The sequence below is a fragment of the Microcebus murinus genome, chromosome 8 (assembly GCF_040939455.1).
Source record: "Microcebus murinus isolate Inina chromosome 8, M.murinus_Inina_mat1.0, whole genome shotgun sequence".
Taxonomy (NCBI): Eukaryota; Metazoa; Chordata; class Mammalia; order Primates; family Cheirogaleidae; genus Microcebus; species Microcebus murinus.
The window spans coordinates 35,614,993-35,637,320 of NC_134111.1; positions in this window are offsets into that span (position 1 = coordinate 35,614,993).

Sequence of the window (22,328 nt, forward strand, 5' to 3'; positions counted from 1 at the left end):
ACCTTTATCTCTGGCTGCTTTGGGTGGAATGGGTTTATCTTTCCATTGTGTCATAATTCCTGTTTCCAAGTTGTTGCTGATGATGAGCCTGTCAGTCGGCGCCACACATCTTTGCAGCAGAAAGCAGTGTGCCGACGCAAGTCATTACCCTGGCAGCATGTGTCAGTGAGCACTTTTAGGAACAGCCTCACTGCAGTTGTTCTGACTACAGGGATAAGGTAATGATGCATCTCCAAGAATTTTTCTCGGAGAAAGCAGTTCTCTACAGGGATTGAATAACAGCTGATCATGCCATTCTTTTTATTAATTTTTTAATTACTTCTATCCAGACACCCAATAATATGGACAAGATCTTCTTTGGTCAATTTGTTTTTTGTGTACCCACTGGAACCTAGGTCAAAAAAATGCTGTAACAAAATTTTGTTGTTTTCTTTTTCCAGCATATTATGAGGGTACAAATGTTTAGGTTACATATATTGCTTTTGCTCCACCTGAGTCAGAGCTTCAAGTGTGTCCATCCCCAAGATGGTGTGCACATCGACCCACTAGGTGTGAATATATTCATCCCTTCCTCCCCCCCTCCCATCTGCCTGACACCCTATGAATGTTATTACTATATGTGCACTTAAGTGTTGATCAATTAAAACCAACCTGCCAGTGAATACATGTGGTGCCTGTTTTTTCATTCCCATGATACTTCACTTAGTAGAATGTGCTCCAGCTCCATCCAGGATAATAAAAGAGGTGCTAGATCACCATCGTTTTTTGTGGTTGAGTAGAACTCCATTGTACACATGTACAACATTTTATTAATCCACTCATGTATTGGTGGGCACTTAGGTTGTTTCCACAGCTTTGCAAATGTGAATTGTGCTGCTATAAACATTCAAGTGCAGATGTCTTTTTTATAAAATATCTTCTGTTCTTTGGGGTAAATGCCCAGTAACGGGATTGCTAGATCAAATGGTAGATCTACTTGTATCTCTTTGAGGTATCTCCATATTGCTTTCCACAAAGGTTGAACTAGTTTGCAGTCCCTCCAACAGTATTTGAGTGTTGCTATCTCTTTGCATCCATGTCAACATTTATTGTTTTGGGACTTTTTGATAAAGGCCATTCTCACTGGAAATATCTCGTTGTGGTTTTGATTTGCATTTCCTTGATGATTAGCTATCTTGAGCATTTTTTCATGTGTTTGTTGGTCATTAGTCTATCTTCTTTTGGAAACTTTCTGTTCATTTTGTTTGCCCACTTTTTAATAGGGTAACATAGTGTAGCAAAATTTTGGACTTATTGAATACTTATACTTACCATCATATTCTAAAAAAATGATAAAGCATTATTTTTATCCCATTAATTTTTCTAACTATTGACTGCTCCTTTTGCCTTCAGTTCTAACATACATAAGAAAACCGTTGTGTAACATAACAAAATAAATACCTATAAAGAACATAAGGCTCTTTCTTCTGAATATTTCAAAATATTGACAATGATGGCATGTTCATACCAGGATTATGATTACATAATAATAAATCTAATAGCACTTGATTTCTTATTTTCATTTATTACTAATGTTATTTCTAGTCCTTCTTCTAATCAAAATTCATTTAGTTCTTTGTGAAAAAATATAAAATTTACTTCTGAATAAAAAACAGAATCTTAATCTACTAGAACTTTTGGAGCTGTTCATCCTGATATCTGGTTTACATTGGCTTTCTTACTGGCTACTCTTCCAGGATCAAGTGAACCTTAGCTCATAGCATAGAGATCATTTTTGTATCTACTTGTATATTTTCTCTGAAAATGTACTTCTCAACTGAATTAAAATACAGCATACTATATATTGATGATATGTGTGTGTGCACACATGCACATGCCAAGAGAGATGGAGTGCAAATGTGTCTATCAACTTGTGATTGGCCAGGCGCAGTGGCTCACGCTTGTAATCCTAGTGCTCTGGGAGGCTGAGGCAGGAGGATCGCTTGAGCTCAGGAGTTTGAGGTTACTGTGAGCTAGGCTGACACCATGGCACTCTAGCCCAGGTGACAGAGTGAAACACTGTCTCAATAAAAAGCAAAACCTTGTGATTATCCATGCTGAAATTTTCTTTCATATTAATTGGTAGCATTTATATTTTAACATAATTTACAGTTCCAAATCTGTACAATTACCTATTAGTTGACTTAAGGTTTTAATTAGGAGGCCTTAAATTGCAAATATATAAAATCCAACTTTAATTGGCTTAAAAACTTAAAGAAATTTTTGGTTGAGTGCATGTTTTGTGGAAGGGGAAGGGCTCGGATATGACTTTATTCAAAGGTTTACAACATTATGAGGCATCCAGCTCTGTATGTCTCAGTTCTGTGCAAGTTTATATATTGGTTTATCCTCATGATGACTACATTAAAATGATTGCAGCAGCCCTAAGCCTCGTGTCTATATATGACATCATCCAAAGAAAGCTTGTTTGTAACACTTTAATAATTCTGAGATTTATAGTTATTAGGCCAGCTTAGATGAATATTTGGATCTGAACCCAATGACTGTAGTAAAGGGAATGGGATGTACTGAACCAAGGTCGTACTTCTCACACTTGAAGCTTGGAGAATGCCAAGGTCACCTTATCCATACCTGAAGCTGAGATGAGAGCCAATTTTCCTGAAAGCACTAGGATCTCTAAATAAAACCAGAGATTGTTGCAAAAGGATAAAAGGGAAATGCATGCTAAAGATATAATCAACAAAAATAGATTATAGGTACTTCTAAAAAATCTGCATTGCCTACTGCAAAAAAAGGGGGGGGGTCTGTAGTACTCAAATTCCCATCTTTTTTTATTCTATAAGAAAGGACTGACATTATTCTAAAAGACATTTTGGCTATTTCTTGTGGTGTCAGGGAACGGGTGTCAAAGAGGAGTTCAGCAGGGAAGAGAATGAAGAAAAAGCTGGACAATTTCCCAGTTCTCCTGAGTCAGGTCTTCACAGTTTGACTTCATTAATCTCTTTGAAGTTATTTCTCAGAACATCAGACATACATTCAAATATTAGTACAAAAATACCTTTCAAAGCCCAATATGAATACTTTTTATATCATGTATCATTTTAGATTGACCATATCTTTTTTGATAAGGTATACCTATTCCATCAGGTTTTAACCAATAACAGCTTTATGTAGGCTGAAGACAGATATTAAAAACATTTAACAACTGTTTTGTCATGAACTTCTACCAACCGTAATGCCCTCAACCAGGCAGGAAGATGGATTGCCAGGTGATGTTGCTAACCTGTGAGTCCTGAGTGAATGATAGCCCTGGTTAAGTATTTGCACTCTCTTGAGTTGTTATAGTGAAGTCTAAAATGATTTATTATTTTAAAAAATGCAAATCTAGTGGTAAAAGTGGCTTTCAAATGACTTGATATTTATAAGTAGGAGGTCTTCCTTATATAATCATTCTGAGGTTACCGTCTCTTACTATTGGTCTTTATTGATGGTCTGAACTTTTCTATTACAATGAGTAACTACAAGTTGCTGGTTTTTAAGTAGATGGTTATCAAACATGCCTGTTGACCTGTAAGAACAGATAAATAAACTTCTCAATTACAAATTATTTCTCTTACAGTCATAAGCAATTTTTCATTTTGGTTTGTTTTACTTTTAACCTGTTGCTTCTGTATCAATAATCTCTCAATAGACTTTCTTTTATCTTTTAGGAGAATGCAGTTGCTGAAAGAAACTCACCATATCTTCTGTGTTTATCATCCACCAATCGTTTGCCTGCATTTACTGCTCTGTCAGCGTCCTAGATAAGTAATTATAGGTCCTATATCTGAGATTTACCAAGCCATAAGCAAATGGTGATTTTGTTGGGAAACAATTTTTCTAGGAGGAGCACTGTTGATAACTTCCGGAAAACTCTTGGTGACTACTGTTTTCCATTCATCTGTAGTTTCCTGGTACCCTAGCTACTGTTTTCAGATTCATCACAAGCTAAAACCTTAGAGTCATGGAAACTAGTACTCTTGAGAGATCAACAACATTTAGAAATATTTATCTAATACATCAAGAATAAATCATACTAGTACATGGAAATCTATTGATATGTTTAATAATAAAATAAATTTTTACTGAAATGATTGGAGCTGGATTATTATTAACTTTAAGTATTACTAGGAAGTACTTATAAGTTCTGAGCAAAATTTTAAAAAAGAGATTGCTTTGAAAGATTGTTACAAAAATGTTTTGATCTCTTCTTTTTCTCCTTCTCAGACCAGGGAATGCACTATGACTAGGGTTTGAATATCTCTCCCAAATTTCATTTATTGGAAACTTAATCCCCAAATTCATATATTGATGGCATTTACAGGTGGGTTTTGGGGAATAATTAGGATTAGATAAAGTTATAAGGGTGCAGCCTCCATGATGGGGGTGATGTTATGAGAAGAGGAAGAGGGACCTGAGCTGGCATGCTTTGCTCTTGGCCTCTCGCCATTAAATGCCATCTGCTATGTTGTGATGCAGCAAAAAGGCCCTCACAAAATGATAGCAGCATGCTCTTGGACTCCTCAGCCTTCAGCATCATGAACTAAATAAACTTCTTTTGTTTATAAATTACCCAGTCTATGGTATTTTGTTATAGCAATAAAAAATGGCCTGACACAACTTTCTTAAGTATAGTTAAAAGAGATATCTTGACCTTATTTATTTAGTTAGTTAGTTTTGAGACACAATCTCACTTTGTTGCCTGGGCTAGAGTGTAGTGGCACCACCATAGCTCACTGCAACCTCAAACACCTGGGCTCAAACAATCCTCCTGCCTCAGTCTCCTAAGTAGATGGTACTACAGGCACATGCCACCACACCCAGCTAATTTTTTTCTCTTTTTGGTAGAGATAGGGTCCCACTCCTACTCAGGCTTGTCTTGAACTCCTGACCTTAAGCAGTCTTTCCATCTTGGCCTCCCAGAGTGCTAGGATTACAGGACTGAGCCCTTGCACCCAGCCAATCATATTTTAAATGAGTAAACACCCCTATATCCCTCTCCCACTGCAACATTTCACACTTTTTTTCTAATTCAGCCCTTATATTAGGTTATTAAGTATGAAATTTCTGATTTCCTTAAGTATTAAGTTTGAAAGTTTGATATCTCTGACATTTCACTTTGACACTTCTTGTTTTATTTTTTTTTTATTTATTTTTTTAATTTATTTTTATTTCAGCATATTATGGGGGTACAAATTTTAAAGTTTCAAAAAATGCACTTTCCCTCCCTCCCCCCACAAGTCTGAGTTTTATTTTTATTGTGAAGGTACATGCTCAGTCTTTCAAATGCACATTTTGGCTTGTGATTATCTTTCAAATTTTTTTAGGGCAATTTTTGTGAAACCATGGATAAATCAAAAATTTGTTTTATTTTTGAATATGAGTTCTGTCATGAAACTAATGCAGTACAGACAGCTTGAAATATCAACGAAGTGTTTTGGAAGGATGTGGCTAATAATCGCACAGTATGTCAATGGTTTGAGAAATTCTGTTCTGGTGCTTTTAATCTTGAAAATGAGCCAAGTGGGCAACCTGAGACCAAGGTGGATAATCGTGAGCTGAAAGCTGTAGTAGAAGCAAATCCATCCCAACTTATGTGAATTAGCAGCAAGGTTTGATGTTACTATTCCAACAATATTGGACCATCTGAAACAAACCAGCAAGGTAAAGAAGCTGGATAGATAGATGGGTACCACATGAATTACATGAGCATAAAAAGAGAAATCATCTTGTAGCTTGCTTTTCTGTGCCATCATGACATAAGGTTGAACCATTTCCACACCATATTGTTACGTGTGATGAAAAATGGATTCTTTTTGACAATTGCAAGTGTTCAGCACAATGGTTGAATAAAGATGAAATGCCAAAACACAGTCCAAAACCAAATATTCATTTAAAAAGCTAATGGGTCTGTTTGGTGATCCAGCGCTGATATTATTGACTACAACTTCATGAAACCTGGTTAAGTGATTACAGCAGATATCTACTGAAACCTACTGGATGAAGTGATGCTGAGATTCGTCAACAGAGATAGGACAATTCTCCTGCAAAACCACATGTAGTACAAACAACGGTGCTCACACTACAGCAGCTGGACTTGGAAACTCTGTCATCCACTGTATTCACCAGACCTTGCACCAACTTACTACCACTTCTTCCAAGCTTTGGACCACTTGTTGCAAGGAAAAATACTCAATACTCAACAAGATGTGGAAAACACCTTTCACAATTTTATCACCACTCACTCTCTAGGCTTCTTTGTTGCAGGCATAAACCAGGTACCAAAGATGGCAAAACTGTGTGGACAGTTTAAGTAAATACTTTGCTTAATTGTACTGCTTCTTGTTTGAGCTATAATAAGCTACACTTTTGATTTAAAATTCGACATTTCATATTTAATGACCTAATATCAACTCTATAATAATTCACTGGAACCAGTGTGTTATCAAAGAAAAGAGAGTACTGAACTTATCAGTTTGATAATCACTGCCAAATTTATATCTGTATTCTAGACATACCAACTCAAACATATTGTACTTCAAACTCAGATGCCCAAAATGGAGTTCAAAACTTGATCCTCTTCATTGTTTCCTGTTTAGTAAATGCAAGCATCTTGTTGCCATCATCCATTGCTTATAGAAACCTAAGAGTCAACTCTGACCTCCTTACTCTTTCTAATGACCACATTCAGAGAATCCTTTTATAACTTCCTGGCAGTTCTATCTCTTAATGTACCTTGAATCCATATGCTTTTCATTATTTACATATACTTCCCTCGTCCAAGTCACTTAATCTTCTTACATCCACACTTGTTCCCTTCACCCAATTCATTCCCCCCAGTTTCCAGAAGGAACATATTAAAAAACTCAATCCTGATAATGATACATTTTTGTTTAAGAAATTTTAGTGGTTTCCCATAGCTCTTAGAACTAAATACAAAATGAAACAACAAACAACAAAAAAATCACTGACCTTGACATGGCACATAAGGTCCTATATAAGTGGTTCTCAGCTTCAGCTCCACATTATAAATACGTGGAATTCTTTTAGAATATCCAGGTGCCCCAAAGCAGACTGACTGCTTCAATTCCTCAGTTTTATTTACAATGTTTCAGAGAAAAAGTCTGGAACAGACATAGAGGTTAGAGTGAACAAATAGAGGAATAAATGGGATGAGAGTTCCCAGAAAATTTCTGATGGAAGGTCCCAGGAGGTTGGAGACTCAGGAAAGAGTTAGAGTTTAGGTCCAAAGTCAGTCTGTTGTTAAACCAGGAAAAGCCAGTATTGCAGGTGAAGTACAAAGGAGGTCTGCTGAAGAATTTCTTCTTGCTCAGAGAAGGTTACCTTTTTGTTTTATTCATGCTTCAGCTAATTGGAAAATCCCAACCACATGATGGAGGGTAATTTTCTTACTCAAAGTTCACCAATTTAAATGTGAATTCAGTTCAAAAACACCTTCATAGAAATATCCAGAATAATATCTGACGAAATATCTGGACACTGTGGCCCAACCAAGTTGACACACAAAATTAACCATCCTACTCTGTTTGTTCTCTTGTCTCTGTAGAGCCTTTTAATAGACTGTTAGAATTGAAAGCAGATATGTAACAATATTTTATGTGAGTACATATCAATGTATTTGTAAAACCAATATGGATTGATGGAATTAGGATTCACCTCTTTCAAAAAGCACAACAAATCATTTTTCTACCTAGTGAAATTTGAAAATGGTTTGTGTTCATTCTGTAAGAACTTAATCACATAATAGTTATAATTATTTTCTTGGCTTGTTTGTTTTATTACATGCATAGTAATAATCAGTATCTTGCTTTCTGTTATTAGCTTTACCATGGATTCTCAATGACTGGAACCAACGTTTTCATTGAGGGTATGAATACAATTCAAAAACAATATTATACAGTCTTTTATTTATGTATTATTATTGTTGTTGTGTGGAAAAGTACATCATCAATAGTATTTTCTTGGAAAGGCATAGGAAAAGTAAACTTGCCTAAGTTGCTTTTACCTGCCTTGCATAACATCCTAAATTTAATTAGAATAAAACTGTACCTTTGGGTCATATCAAATATGATCCTGAAGAATAAAGATATATGTGAGAGGAAATTATTCTTATTACCTATGTATAGGAAGTTAGAGAATTTGTTTATAAAAGCATTTCCTAAATCATTTTCTTAGAGCACTACTCATTTCAAAACTGGTCCAGTGATCAAAAAGTTCAGTTAATGTTTTATTCTACATTGTTTTTTTAAGACACATATGCATTAAAGAATATGAATGATTCTCAGAAGTACTCCAGTTAAAACTTTATTTCATATTTTTCCCAAAACACCTCAAACTTGCTTGTCTATAAAATAATATTTTTATATTATATTGTCTAACATATCTTAGAAGATCCTTCTTTAATTACTAATTTATTCAATATCAGTAATTTCTAGCCCCTACTCTGATCTAGGCAATGTCTCATGTTCTGAGACATAAAAATATGAATATTATAGAGTTTTTATTGTGAGTGAAGCCACAGTTTGGACTTTCCAGCACAGAAATGGATAAATTGCAAAACTATGATCTAGATGTTTAATAGAAGCCCACATAGGGTTGTCCAAGGGATTGAGAGCTATATATTTGTCTCTTAGGTAAACTTGAGATTAAAAACAAATCATTGTTTTAAAAACCTATAATCCCACTGTGAAGAGTGGAAACAAGAAGAGGTTTTAAAGCATGATCAGAACACATTCAATTAAAAATGTTTTTAGGAAGATTACTTGGCAGGAATATAGTGGAGAGATTATAGTGAGAAGAATCTGATGAGAGAAGGAACAGACAATATTACAATAGATGAGTGATCCTGAGTTTCTGAGCTAAAGCAGTAGGGGTGGAATTGGAGAAGACAGGCCAGATTTCAGAGACTTTCTGAGAAAGAACCAGTAAGAGAAGCTGACTTCTTGAATACGAGAAATGAAAGGAGGGAGAAGTGTGTGCTTTTGATTATTCAAGATTTCTACCATAGAATGTGTCATGGATGGTAATTCCAATAACACATCAGGACAGAGAGGGAGGGACAATTATGCATGTTGGGAAAGGGGGTTTGGGTTTCAGATTTAAGCCTGCAAAGTCTGGTATGCCTGTAAAGCATCAAGACAGACATATCCAGTTACAGGTAGAAATATTGACATAGAACTCAAAAAAGATCAGGGTTGACAAAATAGGTTTGGAGCTAATTAATCTATAGATAATTGAATTCTGGAGTATGGATAAGAACTTTAGAAAGCATGAAGGTGAGAAGGAAACAGAAACAAAACAGGGATTTGGCTAAAAGTAACACATATAGCACAAACTACTGAAAGAGAACCCTTGAAGGAGACCAAGAGAAAGCAATTGAAAAATATATAAGGAGAACCAGGAGAGACTAGTGCTCTGGATGATAGCAAAGGAAAGAGTTTCAAGAAATGCATTAATGCATGCCTAAGTGCTGCACAGAGATTGTACTTCCTTTTCGTTTTCTTTTACAGTCTCTTCCATTGTTGGTGTGCTTACAATCTCTTCTCTAGACACATTATATATGAATCAATTTACCAATCGCAAATTGCAAAGGTATAATTTATCAATGGACCTTCTATTTAATAGTTTCATTTTTCTATATTTAATTCTTCAACCCACTGGCATTTAATTTGCTGAAATGTCACATATAGGTTTAAATAGATACCCTTTTCCCACCCCAAAGTCAATTTATCCATTTCAGATATGCACCACTGTATAATGGTTCTGCCTCAACTGTTCTCTCTAATCTGTTTTATTTGTTCCAGCCTCAGTGACTGGTGTCAGGACCAATTGGGGATAGTTTATGACCAACGTCACAACACAGACTTCATGCCTACAACCCTAATCCTTGCCTATTGATATAGAGGAGTGGGGAGGTCACCATTCCTATTTGTGTAATAGTATATTTGTCTGGTGGTATTTAATCTGTCTGGAGTAATTAATCTCCTTGTGGAATATTATTGACTAACCACTGACAAACCCGGGGGCCTAAAGATCAATTCTTTGGCCTCTGACCCCAGATAGTGAGATGTGAGAAGCTTTTACTGCCCCTTAGAAAGTGGTCTTCTGAGATGGAGCAGTCAGTCAACCTAATGCATTCCTGTGCCCTCCATTGGCTTTCTCCCTTCCTGGCCTCATTTCCTTTTCCCTCATTCTTGCTGTCTGAAATTAGGCTCTCTAATAAAGGGGCATTCCATAAGGTTTTGCTTCAGGGTCAGCTTTTCATGGATCCAAAGATAAGACATTACTCAATATTGACAGCAGCAAGAGCATTTATTAAGAACACATTATTTTCTCACTGATTTGTAATTTGTTAATGCAATGATAGGTTAGTAAGTGAGATTCTGGGTTTATAATCTGTTCAGGTGACATCTCTTTAGCATACTTATTATAGTAATATAACATATTTTAATATCATGTAGACCAATTCTCTCCACATTCTCTTTTATTTTGTAAGGGAGGAAGGTTTCCTCAACCCTCTTAGTGTCCCTGGCTAGGCCTAAAAATAAATCTGACAAAGACAGATTAACAGGAGAAAAGCATACAAATTTGTTTAATAAAAGTTTTATGTGACACGAGAGTCTTCAGAAATGAAAACCTGAATTCCCAGGGAAAGCTGTACTTTTATGCCAAGTTTGATGAAAGAAATGAATACTTATGGAGAAACATAATTAGACAAAATGGGGCATGATATAATGAAAATAAACTAAGGGGAGCTCAGCAAGACCTATTTGTTCAGAATTTTCCTGCATCTCTGTGTGACATTCCTTCCCCCCTGGGTATGGAGCAGGACATCTGTTACATGATGGTCTTCCAGAGAGAAGGGAGGGAGGAAGTCAGAGAATGACCTTCCTAGTTTTATGGCTTGCTTCAGGGTAGAGGATTTCTTGTTTCTATGACTCCCCTCAATGGCAAAGAATTCCAGTTTGTATAAGTCATTTTAGTGGGGCAGGACAAAGTCAGAGAGGCCTTCCTGCTTCTGTTTTCTCAATTTCCTTTAGTTTAAAATATTCAGTATTCTAAAGTGCTATATCTTGGGTTATCATGTTCTGAGCCATCACAATTTTTCAAACATCCTTACTTATTTCCATCAGTGTACAATATTGTCATTATAACACAGTCAATATACGTGCCATGATTTGAATGTGTCCCCCAAAGTTCATTTGTTGCAATCTTAATCCCCAATGAAACAGTCTTAGGAGGTGGGGCCTAATAAGAGGTGATTAGTTCATCAGTGCTCTGCCCTCATGACTGAATATTATCATGGGAGTGGGTTAGTTTTCAAGAGAGTGAGTTTGTTATAAAATCAATTTCAGCCCCCTCTTGCTTTCTTGCCCTCTCTTATCCTTTCACCTTTTGCCATAGGATGACACAGCACAAAGGCCCTCAACAAATGCTGGCACCATGCTCTTGGACTTCCTAGCCAAATAAACTTCTATTGTTTATAAATTACCCAGTCTACGATATTTTATTATAGTAACAAAAAAAAATGAACTAAGATAATATGTAATCAATATATGTAATCAATATATCAATGTAATCAATATAATCTATATATTAATATAGTGTGATGAATATATAATATGATCAATGTATAACGTGATACATGTGTAATATTATCAAAGTTGTATCTGTGTTGCATTCACTGCAGGTCTCAAAAGTCATGACCCCCATCTGAGGGATGTGGTGAGCATGGTGGAGGGGAAGGGCAAACCTCTAACCCTTGCTAGGGAGAGGCAAAGATATAAAATGCAACCAAAATGTTTGTGCTCTCATATTTTCTTGAAATAAAAAAAAAGTCATGAACAATGTAACAGCTATCAAGTTCCTATATTTCTAAAAAATGAGTTGCCAGAACTCTTTGAAACATGCTCAGAGATTATGAAATCGACTCAGTCAATATTACTTCATTAGCCATTTCAAGCTAGATATAAGAAAACAAAACATTATTTGAAGTTAAAAAGTCTATAGTGAAAATTGCTTTGCAGAGAGTTCACGGATTACTATGTGCCGTCCTTACAACGGCTCATGGGGAAAAGTGGAAGAGAAAGTCAAATGGAAAGAAATCCAAGAGAATATTTTGGTGCTCTTAATATTAGTCCACTGGAGCTTGAAGGACACTGGAACAAGGACCTGAGTAACACCTGAAAAGTGTAAAGGGAAAGGGCTATGCCTGGATACAGTGGCTGAGAGAGCCAGGTCAAAGGGCTCTTGTGCGGACAAGCTGTAGTTTGTGGGGAAAGTATTTGTGGGGAATGGAACTGGCTGTGAAACATTTCAGGAATTACCCCCATGGGTGCTCCTGCTAGGAAAGCAAAAGAGGCAGAAGATGATACTCTCAAAGGCAGGAGGCTGAGGGAGGAGTTACAGGCAGCTAGCTTGGTGCACCAGAATTGGAGGTCACCAGCAATGGACCCTAAGGGTACTCAAAGTGGAAAAGCTTCCATCAAAGAGGTTAATGCCCTTGAGGTTCAAGTCCTTTTAATTATCTATCACTTCATGCATATGAGGCAGTGAGATTCAGGCTCTGGTGGCTGCTCACAGCAGGGCACATTGGAGCAGCTGAGGGGAGACGATGTGGCTCAAACGGAGGCCCCGCCTGAACCAGCATCTGCAGCACACCTGGGAGACTGTTTTCTCTGCCAGTGTTCCAGTCCTGGTGACTAAGACTATCTTATTATTCATATGAACCCAGAATAAAACCTGCCTTCTGCTACCCCAACTGTCATCCTTGTGGGGCCACAACCTTTACCAAATCAAGGCTAGGGCCTCTTGGCCACTCCTAAGGAAAGTAACAGCCTCAGTGGCTTGAGACCAACAGGGATTTCCCTTCTAAACAATTCTATCCTCAGTGATTTCGTTGTGACTTTCCATCTTTATTTAACCTATAACGTAGTACCAGTACCAGCTTTTCCCACTAAAGAAGAAAGGGGAGGGAACCCACACATTCAATCTCTTGTTAGGTAACTGGGCTGAAAAGGCATCCACTACATGCATGCTCCAAAGGGCTATGGCTGTCTATCTAGCAAAATTTGGAATGATTGAAAAATTCCAGGAAGGGGCAAAGGCAGTGTGTCAATAAGTAGAGGATTAATATGGACAATTCTTTTCTTGAAACTTGAAAGAGTAAAGGTTATAGTAGTACAACCCTGTTGTGTATGGCTAACCTTTTTTTTTTTTTTTTTTTTTATTGCCACTTGGTCCCAACATTTTCTCTTTCAAGTAATACAGCTTCTACCATCTATCACCTTCTTTAGGGAGCCTTCTGGTGGTCGCTCTTTATTGTTAATGTTTATAAGTTGAGGTATGGTCCAGTAACATAGACTTGTTTTTTTGTTTTTCTTGCTCTGATTCCTCAGGGAAGGGATGGTACCACACAGAGAAGAAACTTCTGTACCCTGCCAGCTCTGTCCTTTCTCTGGGGTCTGGCCCAGGGAACTAAGTGTGGAGCTGCTGCTACTGGTTTCACTTGCTCCAGTGTGACTTATTCCCTTGTTGAAACTGAAATCAAGTCCATTCCCTCCCACAGCAGCTAGGCTAGGCATTCTTTGGATACCCCAAATGACCAGATACCAAGCTTTTTCTAAACAACTATCTCCTTTGCAGTGTTATACTTTTCTACCAGGGTACCGAAGTGTGCAGATTATATGCAAACTTTTTAAAAAATGATCTTAATGAATAGCCCTTTCCCTGTTAGAATCCCACCAACCCTTTCTCACCCACACCTGTATATCTGCAAGATTCATGCATTCATTATATTAGACTATTAGTGACTGGATGAGAGAATTTTCATGTGAAAGGCAGAATTGCTCATCCCCCCAGTGACTAAGGCTTTTTTTTTTACTAACTTCTCTGCCTCATTTCCTCTTGCCTTCCAAGGAATGAGTTAGGTCTTTCATGAGACTTTCAAGAGCCTCAGGCAGTTTACTTTTGTCAGGTCTGTCTCATCATTCATCCAACTGTGAGAGAATCCCAGAAGTGAGCATAGCTTGGGATGAAGTTGGTGTCTCTCCCTCCCTCATCCCACCCACTTCCATGGCATCTACTAAATTACAGGAAGTGATGAAAAATGAACTTTGCCCTTCAGAACCCTGGAGTTTCCTCAGCATTTCCATGGTGACCACCATGAAAAAGGAGGAAGGGTCTAAGTTGGTGGGTTTTGTGCCCCAGCTTCACCAGTTGTAGCTCTGCATTTATCTGTTTTGTTTGTTCTCCCTTATAAACTTTATTTTAAAGAAAGAATTTCAAGAATTTTGTTCTTCCCAAAGTTCTAGAAGGTGGCTAGGGCCATGAGTTATTTAGGATTGGTAGCTGTTAGCAGTAATCTTGGTAGTAATGTAGTTAATCCTAAATGCTTTGAAATAGTTGGGGAATGACAGGCAATTCTGGAGGACATACGTCAGGGATAAAGGCTCTCTTTCCCTGACACTTTCACCATCATAGTTACATGAAACTAATTTATTACTTGTAAGTCTCCTTGCTTTTGAAAGTTAAATTCTCTTGCTCTAGAATATATGTATGTATAAAGATGTTTCTCAGGAAATTGTATGTATTAATATTTATCACTGCTATAATTCTTTGCTTTTTGAGGCATACATGGAAGTTACAGTTTTTCATACTGTTTGAAAGGCATGTAAAATTGATATATCAATGACACTTTTTATAGTACAGCTATTTTGCCTTTAAATAGCACCAATTTAAATGCTCATTATTATGTTAGGTGGGTTTAGTTTCTAAAGTCATTATTTGAAATACTCTGCAAGTGTTGCTAGATTATCTGCACAGCTATTTTAATATCCTGGCCCGCCCTTATCTCTAAATTTCAAAATACTCTTTTTCCAGTTGTGTATTTTGTAAGACACACAAAGTACAGGGAAAGATGAATGGTGAAAATGCTGATTTGGTGCAGCCCCTATTCTCTTTGACTTGCTGAGGAAAATATTTTTAAATGATCCCCCCCCCCAAAAAAAAAAGAAAGAAATGAAATCAAGATTATAAAGCAAGGGTCATCTTGGAGCCGTCTTGGCCCTCAGAGAACTATTCCAACTTGACTTGAACCTATGGCCTTATCCAATCGAAGCCCTCTAAGAGATTTCTTTTTTTTTTTTTTTTTTTTTGAGACAGAGTCTCGCTTTGTTGTCCAGGCTAGAGTGAGTGCCGTGGAGTCAGCTTAGCTCACAGCAACCTCAAACTCCTGGGCTCAAAGGATCCTTCTGCCTCAGCCTCCCGAGTAGCTGGGACTACAGGCATGCACCACCATGCCCGGCTAATTTTTTATATATATATCAGTTGGCCAATTAATTTCTTTCTATTTATAGTAGAGACGGAGTCTCGCTCTTGCTCAGGCTGGTTTTGAACTCCTGACCTTGAGCAATCCGCCCGCCTCGGCCTCCCAGAGAGCTAGGATTACAGGCGTGAGATTTCTTTGTTTTTAAGAATTATTTCTTTCTGAGTGTCTTTCCCTTTAAGCTCTTATACCTGCAAGTGCTGCCTTGGCTTTGCCTTATATCAAGGTGACTATGAAGTCCAGGCTCTTCATTGGCTTCAAAAATAATCACAACACTGATGAACTTTGTGAATATTAAAGACTATCACCACCCAGAGGTGACTGACCCCCTGCCCTAGTGCTGACACCATTCCCAACGCTTCCTCTCTTCCTCTTGACTTTCTTCTTCCTTGCAGAAGTAGGAAGCAATTCTTGAGGTCTCATCCTGAGAAGGTTTTATTTACTTTAGATGTTCCAGAGACTGATAGATTCACTTCTTCAGAAGTGTTCTGGTGACTACATCTTTCATCATTTTATTACAAGAAGGGAGGTTTTTGTTTGTTGGTTTTGTTTTGTTTTAATTTTTTTAATTATTTTTTTTAATTGTTAATTTTTTTTTTATTTCAGCATATTACATGACTATAGATGTTTAGGTTACTTATATTGTTCTTGCCCCACCCAAGTCAGAGCTTCAAGCGTGTCCATCTCCCAGCCAGTACTGCATCTTTTAGTAGTTTTGTTGTTGTTGAGACTAGGTGGGGGTTATAGTTTTGTTGGACTGCTAAAAAGCTATTATTTTCTTATATAAAGGCCAAAATTTCCCAGAGGGTGGGATAAGTTGGTACATGAATTTCTCCTCCCATCAATAAGCAAAGGTCTTATGAAGAAGAATGAATGAAGGCACCTATTAGACCAGAGACAGTAGAGTCAGTATAAGGGGGTAATTTCAGATACAGCCACATTGACAGAGTAACAGGAATATGGGAGCACCTGGGGAGTAAAAGCAAGCACATTTTTATATCTGTGGAGTTGAGTTGAGAAAACACAGTTTGGAATTTATAAACTTGCAATGTTATAAAGGAAGGAGGAAGCAGAACTCTTTTGCAGTTAGTTATTGCTTTAATTTCAGTTTATTTCTGTGGCTACAAAATCATTATAGGTTAATTAGCAAATTAGAAGTTCTCTGTGTAGATTTTATTTTAAATTAATGATAAATTTTTTAATGTATTTGTTTTTCATTGACTTTGGAAATATTTTGTGCCAGATCTTAGTGTGTATGTTTTATGTAGATTGTTCTTATTTAATCCTTTCAAGAAACTTCCTCACAGAGGTAGGTGCTATTTCTATTTCATTTTAACAGTGAGAAAATTCAAGAACAGAGAAGTTAGTAGCTTGCCTAAGTTTACATAGCCAGAAAGTACTAAGTAGGATTCATACTCAAATAATTCTAGGGCAGCATCAGTGGCCTTTTCCAAGATCCTGAAGTTGTACGGATTTATGGAGCTTTAAATTGTGTTTTGAGCATCAAATATTTTAATATGATTAATAGAGTGAAATGTTGGTGGGATGTTATATCAAATAAAACAATACACATATATTCTTTAATAATTTAAAATCTATGATAACAAATTCATAATTACCTTACAAATTTTAGAGATTGACTTGATAAAATATTTTCACAATACATGTTTTTGTCCCACTGACTGGTGGTATACCCCTTATTCTCATTAGTGGAGTTGGAACAGGAAACAATATGGAATTTAGAAACAATAAAGGCGTTAACTATCTTAGTTACTTTGTGTACATGTTGCTAAGACATTATCATTCCAGATTTTATTCGTAATTGCAGTATTCTCTAAAAATGTAGACTCCAAAATCAATTCCAGAAGAAAGAACACTGTGAAACAATGAACAATTAAAGAATAAAAATAAATGACACTTCCCTTTCAGAATGAATGTCTACTTGATAGCAGAGATTCAGAAATGCATGTAAATTATTAAGTATTTTGCATTAAATGGTTTAGGGAATATTTTTCTTTCAGGAGAATCATAGTAGTGTTTACCGTGATGACCACTGGTAACATATCTAATTTAATGACATAGTTTAAATGAATTCTGATGACCACATTGTCCTTCATCTAAGTTACTTCTAACAATTGGTATGCAACCTTTCGCAGCAGTGGAGACAGCCTTGTCATTCACTGGTGTTGTCAAGAAGCATAAATAATCACTATGTGACATTTTGATACAAGAGTTTATTTAGTGATGTTTGCATCCTGACATTGACAGAATATGTGAGGACATTTTATCAGCAGTAACTCCAGCCTCACAGAATGCAAAAAAGAATGTGCACTTTACTTATAGCTAGAACTGGGATGTGACCTCCCTCTCTCAACTTTCTCCTTTTGTTTTCCCCATTTCTCTAATTGTTATATCCCTAGTCTTTGATTTTATTTAAAATAACCTACTGAAAAGACTTTCTTCATGTGCAGAAAGTTAATTCATTATTTGGTCATTTCACAAAATGTTTTTATTTGTTTTTTGATATGTCAGCTTGATGCAAAACAAAAACAATACAGAACGTAAGTGTTAAATAGCAGGTTTCTTCTTTATGTGTATAATGAAGTGCTAACACCCATTCACTCTCTAATAGAGAAATTCTCTTATTTTTTTTTAAATACTGTCAATCATCTAAGCTCTGTTCTCTGTTTGGAGAACAGACTTTCTAATTAGTAGAGATGAGAGAAGGAAAAGAGTAGCTTTAAAGAATCATTACATTTAATTATTACTTTAATATCAAGATACTTATAGAGCCACAACATCACCCATGGGGTCATAATAAATAGGTGGATGCTCCCTGTAAATGATATGGATACAATATTTATTTTCAGGTTAGTTTAAAACAATTGCTACTTACTCAAGCTAATATTTGAGTTGCTTAAGCGTGTACTTTGTAAGTTGGAGGAAGGACTACGCTTTTTTCTCTCTCTCTTTCTTTCTTTTTTTAGTAGAGATGAAGCCTTGCTCTTGCTCATACTCCTCTCAAACTCCTGACCTCAAGCCTCCCAGAGCGCTAGGATTACAGGTGGCAGCCACTGCGCCCAGCCTGGAGGAGGGACTACATAACAAGGAAGTTGAGAGTTTTAATGTCTTCCTTCTCTACTCTTAAAATAATCCCAGGGCCTCTTCTCTTACTTCCTGGAGAATCATGAAGATGATCTGTAGACTGCTGGGCAAGCATGAATGTGGGTGAGTTTATGCTGCCATTTTACCAGGTAAATTCAGAACTGTTATCTTTCCCCAAGTGAAAAGTTTAATGAAAATTACTGTGAGTTTTCTCTGGTAAAAACTGGAAGAAAATCTACATGTGATTGTGTAAAAATGACATCCCAGTTTCTCGTAGTTATGGTTTTCTGTTTCTGCAATTCTTCTGTACCCTTCTGTCTCTAAATAATCATATTCTGTAAAGCAAATGACCAGCATAACTGATCCCAGCTTGGCTGTCATTTTGGCCACATAGTGATGTGCTCTTCCACTGTCTTGTAGCCTTGGTGAGAATTTTAATATTTGTGCCCTTCCTTCCTTCCTTCCTTCCTTGGGCAATGTGGAAAAGTATGATGCATAGTGGTAAGAAGGATTATAATGACAGAACGTTTACATATACATACATGGAAAGCAGAAACATTATTAACAGAAAAACTTTAAACATTTATGAGCTTTACAATTCAGCGGCTCCAGATTCCTCCTTTCATGTTCATTATTTATGACTGTGTGGGTGGTAGGACTGGAAGAGCCTGCAGTGGATGCATAGTGTGTCCTGCTTTGCCCATGTGCTTTTCCACTGATGGGAAGATCCTCCTGTCACCAAAAGTTTATGTCCATACATATTGGACTCTTGTGATTTGTGACAGAGCAGGAACCAGGGTTTACTAATCCCAACTCCCTTAGGTGCCAAAGGCTGGGGGCTCTCAGGAGTGAAGAAGGAAGATTGATGGTATTCTGTGCGTGATATTTCCCAGGGAAGCTCTTCTACTAATAGGCATGCAATTCCCATAGATCAGTGTTTCTCAATGCTAGCTGTGCTGTCAGAATCACCAAAGGAGCTTTTGAAAAATACCAATGCCTGGGTCCTACCCCCAGAGAGTCTGGTACAACTGATCCGGAGTGAAGCCCCGACGTGATTCTAATGCACAGCTCAAAACCATAAATATGGCATTTCAATTTCAGAAAATTCTATTCGTCATTTTTCCTTCCTATCTAACCTGGTTTATGTGCCATGAAATGTTTGAGTTATCCTCCCCAGTGCTTTGTCACCAAGGGTCTTTCCTGCCTTACTGGGTTCTCCTTTATTCCTCTCTCTGTCCTATTTTCCAGCTGTTCCATTACTCCCCACTCTCCTTCCCTTTCATGCAGTCTTACTGTAGCTTCAGTATTGGAGGATGCTATGGCAAGTTAAATAGATATATTCCTACCCTTTAGCCAACTATAATCAAAGTGAAGATGAACACGACCATGGACTATCCCCCTCTCCTCCACCCCCCCCAAAAAAAGTGGGATTCATGTGACTATGACTCTACCAGGACAAAACTAAAGATTTATGCCTACATTTATAATCAGTTAGTTAGACTGTGGAAGCATTTCTGGATATCTGTAACAAAACTTCTGCAGAGACACTGATAAATTCTCGTCTTTGTCTGACAGTCACAGGAGTGTGACACTGGATCTCTTTTCAAGAAGAACTTACCCTCCAGCTGGAAGAAGTGTAGTGAGATCAGGACCTCCAGCTACAGCACCTTTCCAGATCTGATGCCACATTTGGCTAAAGACATGCTCTTCCAAGAACAGCCACCAGCCAATGACAGCTCAGTGGGCCATTAAAGCCAGGCTATCTCTGTCCAACGTGGTATTCTACTAACAGGCAACTTTTGTTCTGGAGATTCCCATTGGGTTGGTTAAAATTTTAACTAATTTACATCAAAGCCCAAGTCTCTCTTTACACAATTGTTTCCTCAAATTTCCTTTCATGGGGTCTCAGCTCAGGAATAGCATTGAAGGCTCTCTTCTTCATTCTGTTCCTTCTTCCACTTTTATATTTCATAGGGCTTGCCCCATAAGATAACCCTTGCCCTAACTTTCTCTCAGCGTCTGCTCCCCAGATGAGCTGTACTGATACAATCTGCCTTAATCTTTGTAAGCATTTTTAAAAAATGACAAAACTTGTATTAATATTTTCCAATTGTTGAAAAATAATTTCAATCTTTTCTGTATACTAACACAGAAGATTAGAGTGAAAAATTTACTCTACCACCTTTAAAATACTGTTAGTATTTTTTCTCCCACGGTTTTATTAATAATACATGTTTGTAAGGTTCTATAACATGGTTATGATTTATTTGTTATCTTATTCTAATTGTGTAAAATACTTACCTGTTAAAAATCTTGTCATTAAAAATCTATACTCAGAGTTTTAAAATAAAGTAGTTTGAGCAGAGGTAATTTAATGCTAAACAAAATGTAAATGATTCCAATTTGATAGGCTTGAAAAACTCCCATTAGCTAGAGCAATAATTCCTAAATGGGTTTCTTCTGACTGCTAATAAAGCAGTCCTCTTCCTTTAAGTACATACCACATTGTATTATTATTATTTTGATATAACATATAATCATAATACATTTTGTTGGCATAATGTCTTCATCACTTCTGACCTACACAGCCCTTCATATAGTGCTAAGTACATGGTTTGTGCATACTAGGTACCTACTGTATTGAATTAAGCAATATTATTATAGATATTTTGACATCTGGGATTTCATTGGTCTTCTCAGAAAAGAAGTCCTCAGAAGTATAACTTCCGTGGACTTGGATAAGGATAAGACATTGTTATTTTTCCTTGAGGGCTGACAAAATAGTTATTTCTTTTAAAACAAATGCTGAGTTCTGGAAGACTTTTGAAAAGCCCTTATTCTTTCATAAACCAGAATACTCCAATGTATAGCTTTGCAATGAAGAGAGGGTTTAAGTCAGGAAAACCTTGCTAAATAAATGCCTACAAGTTACAATGGTGTGTTGCCTTTCTCTGAATCCTCAGGCAGAGGCCAGGGTTTGGAGCCAAGATTAAAGGCGGGATGAGTCATCTGCCATGGTATGGCAGTGCCTCTGTTCTCACGTCTGCGCAATCAAATCTCAAACTGATTTCTCCTTCTCATTTTTTTCTTCTCTTTTTGGCAAGAGAGAAAATAACTCCAGTATTCTTTTTTAGGAGGGTAAAAAAAAAAAAAGGAACACCATTCTATATCCCAAAATTGCATATAGAATTTCAAAGAGTGACCTCTTCCCAGATATAGCAAAACTTATGGTGGCAATGGGAATGTGTCACCTTTTGAAGCAGGAAAGCTTTAGATCCCCAGGCCTGCCCATCTCTTCATTGTACTTTTGGAAAATGGTAGGATTAGGAGTAAAGGAGTATTAAATATAATACCATTTTCCCCAGAGAGTAATTAATATTTCTGGCCGTGCCGACTGTCACATGGTGTGTCACAGTGGCAATAAGTGAATGACGAGAAGACAGACTCCAGGGATACTGAGATGTTCAAAGCCTTGCTTTTGTCACAGTTGGCCGATTAAGTCATTTTTAGAATTTGGACTTCTCAGGGGCAGAGGTTTTTTCTTTTATATTAGAGATAGTCTTTTCCCCACACTGTTCAGTTACATAATAGGATAAGTACATGTACAAAGTCATACCTTTTTAGTATAAAACACAGAATCATATCCTTCATTTTTGAAGTTATATTTATTCATGATATTACTAATTTTGGACACAGCAAATAAGACATTGCCAGAAGTACTTTCCAGGCAGTATAAATATGTAGCCTTGCTTTTAGCCGAGTTTGTTGTTAAATATAGCTTTGATCCCGCGCCCCCACAAACTGTATGGTACTTTGCGTATAATCTACCACCCTATCT